The sequence below is a fragment of the Choloepus didactylus genome, chromosome 19 (assembly GCF_015220235.1).
Source record: "Choloepus didactylus isolate mChoDid1 chromosome 19, mChoDid1.pri, whole genome shotgun sequence".
Taxonomy (NCBI): Eukaryota; Metazoa; Chordata; class Mammalia; order Pilosa; family Megalonychidae; genus Choloepus; species Choloepus didactylus.
Genome location: NC_051325.1, coordinates 48,973,238 through 48,980,170, shown reverse-complemented (window position 1 = coordinate 48,980,170; position 6,933 = coordinate 48,973,238). Strand labels below are relative to the sequence as shown.

Genomic DNA, 6,933 nt, shown 5'->3' with positions numbered 1-6,933 from the left:
GTACTCTGAAAAGTAGGAATAGAAGGGAACTTTCTCAACATGATAAAAGACATTTATGAAAAACCCACAGCTAACATCATACTCAATGGTGAAGGATTTAAAGCTTTTCCCCTAAGATCAAGAGCATGAAAAAGATGCACAATTTCACCACCACTGTTCAATATTTTACTAGAAGTCTTGCCAGAGTAATTAAGCAAGAAAAAAGAAATAAAAGGTGTCCAAATTGGAAAGGAAGAACTAAAACTATCTCTATTTGCAGACAACATGATCTTATATATAGAAAACCTAAAGGAATCCACAAGAAAACTATTAGAGCTAATAAATGAATCCAGCAAAGTGGCTGGGTACAACACACACAAAATTGTGTTCCTATACACTAGAAGTCTGAAGAAGAAACTAAGAAAAAAATTCCATTTACAGTAGCACATAAAAGAATAAAATATTTAGGAATAAATTTAACTGAGGATCCAATAGACTTGTATATTGAAAATGGCAAAACTCTGCTGAAAGAAATTAAAGAAGATCTAAATAAATTGCAAGACATTCCATGTTCATGGTTTGGAAGAGTTAACTTGTTAACATGTCCCAAAGCAATATACAAAGTCATTGAAATGCCTATTAAAACTCCAGAAGTCCATTTTGCAGAAATGGAAGAGCCAATCCCTAAATTTATGTGGAACTTCATGGGGCCCTGAAAAGCCAAAACAATTTTGAAAAAAAAAGAACAGGGTTGGAGGACTCACACTTCCCAGTTTCAAGTTGTGTTATAAGATGACAGTAATCAAAACAGTCTGGTACTGGCACAAAGACAGACAAATAGAAGAGTGAAACAGAATTGAAAGTCCAGAAATAGACCCATACATCTATGGCCAATAGATTTTTTACAAGGGTGCTAAGTACATGCAGCAGGGAAAGAGTAATCTGTTCAAAAAATGGTGTTGGGGAAATTGGATATCCACATGCAGAAGAATTAATTTAGACCCCTACCTCACACCATTACAAAAATCAACTCAAAATGGATCAAAGACTTAACTATGAGAGTTAAAACTATATAACTCACAGAAAATAACATAGGGGCAAATCTTTATGACTTGGGATTCAGCAATGGATTTTTAAATATGACACCAAAACATGAGCAAAAACAAACAAAAAAAAACCCACAATAAAGAAATGTGATTTCATCAAAATTAAAAAAATTTGTGCATCAAAGGACTTCATCATGAAAGTAAAATGACAATCTAGAGAATGGGAGAAAATAGTTTAAAAGTATATATCAGATAGGTTTAATATCCAGAATATATGAAGAATTCCTACAACTCAACAACAAAAAGATAACCCAATTTTTAAAAAATGGGCAAAAGTCTTGAATAGAAATTTCTCCAAAAAAGATATATGAATGGCCAATAAACACATGCAAAGATGCACAACATCATTAGCTAGTATGGAAATGCAAATTAAAATCACAATGTGATACCATTGCACATCCACAAAGATGGCTATTATTATTAAAAGAATGGAAAATATAACATGTTGGAGAGGATGTGGAGAAATTGGAACTCTAGTGTGTTGTTGGCAGGAAATTAAAATGTTGTAGCCACTGTGGAAAGCAATATGGAGGTTCCTCAAAAAGTTAAATATAGTCTTATCATTTGACCTGGCAATCCCACTTCTAGATATATACCCAAAGAGAGCAAAAAAGGGGTTGCAAACAGATACAAGTACACCAATGTTTGCAGTAGCATTATTCACAATAGCCAAAAGCTGGAAACTATCCAAATGCCCATCAACAAATGAATGCATAAACAAATTGTGGTACATACACACAATAGAATATTATTTGACTATAGGGAAAAATGAAGTTATGAGACATGCTGCAACATGGAAGAACCTTGAAAACAATGCTCAGTGAAACAAGCAAGATAGGTAAGGGCAAAAATTGTATGATGTCATTTATATGAGAAGCAGATTAGAGGATACTTGGGGAGGGGTAAAGGGGAAGTATGTGTTTGTGAAAACACACAAAAAAATTTTAAAAAAGGATTTACTCTGAAAAATAAATGCTATTATCAACATAAATATAAAAATATCAATATATCCAAGCACAGAACTTTATATTGTCAGGGAATATTATTAATTCAGATAAAGAAAGAACTCACAACATGACAGATTGCCCATTCTGGGGGAGATCATTTGAGACCAAGCAGCTATTGGATACGCACGTCATGGAGTGTCTGCCCCAAGTGGGCTTGGTCTTGAGAAACCCTTCTTTTATCTTCCCTTAGACATCCAACCTCATAGTCTTTCCATGTACTCTCTATTCTCTAATTTCCTTCTAGATTTCAGAAACAGGCAATACTTTGCCATCTTCCAGACCTACTTTCTATTCCCAACTGACTTGGACAAGTGCCATACCCTCTCAACCTCAGCCACACCATCTGTAAAAAAGGAAGGTAAAAGCAAGTGGTGCTTTCTGAGCCTTCCTAACTGACACTCCAATTGACCTGCACCAAGCATTCAGTGCCATGCAGTCCTCCCCCCTGCTCCCACCACCCAGGAGCCAGCACTTACCAGGACCCTGGGTGAGGGAGCCCTCTGTGCATCTCTGAGGCTCCACGGTCATCCCTGCAGCAGAACAACAGAGCAGTCACTGGAAGTTTATGATAACCTTTGGTCACTTCTTATGCCCTGATTGGAAATGCACCAGGCAGACACCTCGTCCAACCAGTCCTGTGTGTCAGCCCTCTCAGGGGAAAGCAGGAGCCAGCCCTAGGAGGTAGAAATTTTTGGCATTTTACCTGATCACCCAGGCTTCCAACTGATTTAGAACAGGATGTACATTTTGAGATCATGATGAACCACCTCCTCATCTTAAAGATAAGGAAACTAGTGAACCCTAAATTAAACCATGAATTTTAATTAATAGTGCAATTATAAAAATGTGCTATCATCAATTGTGATAAATTTCCACAACAATGCATGGTGTGGGTGGAATCTTGTATTTTATGCATGATTGTTCCGTAAACTCACATTCTCTAATCAAAAAAAAAAAAAAAAAAAAAAAGAAAGAAAGAAAAGAAAACTGAGGCTCAGAGAGGAGGATGAAGGGGCTCCAAAGAACACAGAGTGTTTCAGCAGCAATGCTGGCTATAGACTGGTATGTGGAGCTAATTTTTTAATAATGCCAGCTTAATGAATCCTGTTGACCTGGGCAATGAAGGATGATACATAGGGTCTTAATTTTCTAGCTGCTAAAATAAATACCATGCAATAGATTGGTTTAACAACATGAATTTATTGCCTCATGAAGCTAGAAAGCTTGCTTCCTCCTGGGACCTGTGTTTTCTGGTTGGATGGCAATTTAGGGGGTTCCTTGGCTTTTCTATCATGTGTCAATTGCACATGGCAGCGGTGTCTCCTTTTTCTTCCATGTTCTTTTGATGTCAGCTTCTAGCTGCTCCCTGTGGCTTCTCTTTGTGTGTCCAATTTCCTTTGCTTATAAGAACTTCAGCAATGTTGGATTAAGGCCCACCCTCATTTAGTTTGGGCACACCTTAACTAAAAAGATCTTCAAAGGTCCTATTTACATATCGATGGGACCAGGGGTTGGGACCCAAACATCCTTTTGTAAGGGACATGATTTAATCTAGATGGGTAATCTAGGAAGATAGAACAAGCACAAGCTAAAGCACTGGAGCAAAAAGAAATTAGATTTGAGAAAATGCTACAAATGGAAGCAATTTGGCTGAGATAATTACATACAGTTTACATGATTTCAACAACCTGTCTTTACCACTTTTTCTCAAAACTTTCCACTGCATGAGAAAGTTGGCTCAGATGGACTCCTTGAGCCTCTTTCAACAATGGAAAGACCCCTGACAGACAATATCTTGCAGGCATTTATTTTACAATTGACATAGTGGGAATGAACTTGCATAAAGTTCATAAAAAAACCAGTATGTTAGGGAAAAATGGAATCTTGATACTTTGTTAATGTATTTATTTAATAATTAAAGTGATGGTATATGTTTTCATTGTTTTCTTGGCCATCTACATTTTTCTATGAATTGCTTTTTCAGGTCCTCTGCTAATTTTTCTACTAGGCTGTTGAGTTTTATTATTATTGATTTTAAGAGTTCTTTTTTACATGCTGAAGATTCATATTTTGTCATATAATTTAATAAATTTATTTTACATGTTTGCTTTGAACTATTATTTTACACTATTTAAGCAATGCTTTTGCCCAATGAATGCTTTTAATTTTTATTAATTTTTATTAAGTCAAATTTTTACTAAAGTCAGGGAAGTTTTGTCAAATCAAAGATCACAAAAATGTTCACTGAACTTCCATGTTAGCTGATGTAACATTGGCCATGTAAATCTGATTATCCCCCACATTGTCCAAAATCCATACAAATCAGCAAGACTAACAAATGTTGATGCCTTAAAAATTTGGACATTTTCACAGTCTTAGAATTGTAAACTGTAGGCTAATAAATCCCTATGGTTTAAAGCCAGTCCATTTCTGGTATATTGAACTCTGGCAGCTTCAGCAAACTGAAACAGAGTCCTTTGAAAAAAGAAAGGTCACAAATGGATGAATGGGCTACAAACATGCATCATGAGAATTATGGTGCAGACACTAAGTAGCTGGGCCTTCTAAGTCAATCAGAAAGGATTTATTTACTAAATTTGACCTGGACTAAGAACAGCACAACCCAGAGCTAGAGAGGAGAAGAGTCAATGCACAGCAAAAAGATGCAATGTCAGGAGGTAGCCACAAGGTTCCCCCACAGAGAGAGGAGAAGAGTTGCATCATCGATTAGAGCTGCTTCCTGGGGCTTTTCATTTTCCTCAGCATCTCTCCACCTCCCATGTCAGTGCGTGTGGTCCATAAATCCACTTCTTACTATTGCCTAAGAATTATATATTCTTTGCCACTAAGCAAGTAGAAATAAGGCACACTTATACAGAAGTGCAGAAAGTGCCAGGAAGGTTTTTTGGCCCAAGTTTCACATTCCAAAAAGACGTCAATTAAATTTTTGACCTCATCAACATATTAATTTCACACAATCATAGATACATAAAAACAGGAGTTAAAGAAAACATTCATCATACAACTTAAATTTGTGCCCCCTTTAGTGCACAATGAACTATCTTACATAAATCTAGAAATTATCTTGCTTTGTCTTCGTGCCTGTGTGTGTGCTACAAATGTTAATTTGTTAAAAGTAAACTCTTAAAATGTACCTATTTCTGAACACTCTTGAGAGAGCAGATATCCCTGGCCTGATGAGTGCACTAGGAAAGACAATTCCCTTCCGTGGGACTCAATATCTGCGGTTAAAGCAGAATTACTAAGGGCCAGACCAGTTGTAGTACTCCCCGAAAGAGAGGGCTGCATTTTGGGCGCTCAGAAATTCCTCCTCACAGGGGCTTTCACAGTCGTTTCCTGAGGCTTCCGGGAAACGGATATTTCCCGGTCAGGTCCGGCCCCTTGGGGAGCCACAGCGCCCCCTGCTGGCCGCCGCCGCCAGAGCCGCTGTCAACAGGCCGGGCCTCGGCGCTCGCCCACAGGCTGGTCCTGCAGCATGGAGTGGAGCCGCCGCTCTGTGCTCGCCGTGATCTTCCTCCTTTGCCTCCACGTGGCCCAAGCTGGAATCCGAAATAGTGCGTGTGGGGCGAGGCGGGCCCGTGTGCGGTGGGGTGCGGGCATGTTCCCTGGGGGGTCCGTGGGAAAAGCTGCGGCTGATCCCTGAATCCACGCCTAGCGCCCTCCACTCACCCCCTGGCGTTTTTCTTCAGCTAAAACGAAACCTGGATATTGCCCAGAGTTCTCTCTTCCCTGCGTTTTCACGCTTTTCCCTGCGTGCAGACGCGATGTTGGTTGCCAGGGGGTCAGGAAGTGCTGTTACTACAACTGTAAACGTCGCTGTATGGAGCCCTGGTGGAGTATGGATTGAGGTGAGGGGACCCGGGGGCTGCAAGTCTTGACTTCACCCTAGAAAAGTTCCCGAACTGGTTAACTGTCGTAGAGGGACCAGCCCTTGGATGTCCTTTTAATTAGAGAGTTTAACTGGAATTTGCCTCAAGGTCTGTAAAGAAAGAGACCTATTAGGCAGAGACCTGACCTCTGCCCGCTACCCCCAACCCCACCCCCCAGAGAATTCATTTTGCGTCCTGGACATCACTCTTCTCCTTTGTATAATGGGGCTTTGGACAAGATTATTCCTAGCTACTTAGGTGTCCCCGAACTTTTATTATGATTATTTTCAATTGCCCTTTTTTTTTTCTGCTTGTAACAATGAAGCACTTTCTCCTTCATATTTAAATGGTGATGTAAGGGATTATGATATCAATATTCCTTAGAACGACTTGCCTAGAATCCCTGTACCCCTAGTCCATGCTTCCTGGGCAGCACTTACCAGTGATCTTGGGAGGAGAGTTCCTGGCAGGGGTCAGGTGCAGTGATTAAGGGGACCCACACCCATGTCCCTGGACAGTTTGCACCTTCCTGTGTCTCTATTCTCTTTTCTCTTCCCAGGTGGAATCCCCGTATTAGGAGGACTGAGACAGACTCAGACTTAGTCTTGGATCCCTGTTCTCCAATTCTTCCTCACTTCTTGTATCCCCAGGACTTTCTTTATCAATAGTTAAATGCTTAGTAAAAATGTTGTAATATGAAAAACAACACAACAAAAAAATAAAATAAAAAGACGCCAAAACCTATAAGACTGCTGAATCTCTCTATGTTTCTTGAATTTTTTTGCTAATTCCTGAGGATCTGTAAAGAAGGATGAGGTTATTGTTTCACAATTAGATTTTTTTTTTTCAACACTTGCATCTTTGTTTTTCTGATATGATCCCCTCTTTTAATGTCTCCCGAGACAGATTCTCCAATGGTCAGGTTCCAGGGGCATTTTATAGCCATGTTTT

At 39.4% G+C, this 6,933-nt stretch overlaps 1 long non-coding RNA gene across 1 annotated transcript; it reads left to right on the top strand.

Moving 5' to 3' along the window:
- The first annotated feature begins 5,314 nt into the window (after nucleotides 1–5,314).
- On the top strand, nucleotides 5,315–6,713 carry LOC119515626. Its single transcript, XR_005213114.1, has 3 exons — nucleotides 5,315–5,667; nucleotides 5,803–5,961; nucleotides 6,542–6,713. It is a non-coding gene; the product is annotated as an uncharacterized LOC119515626 (long non-coding RNA).
- The last annotated feature ends 220 nt before the right edge of the window (nucleotides 6,714–6,933 follow it).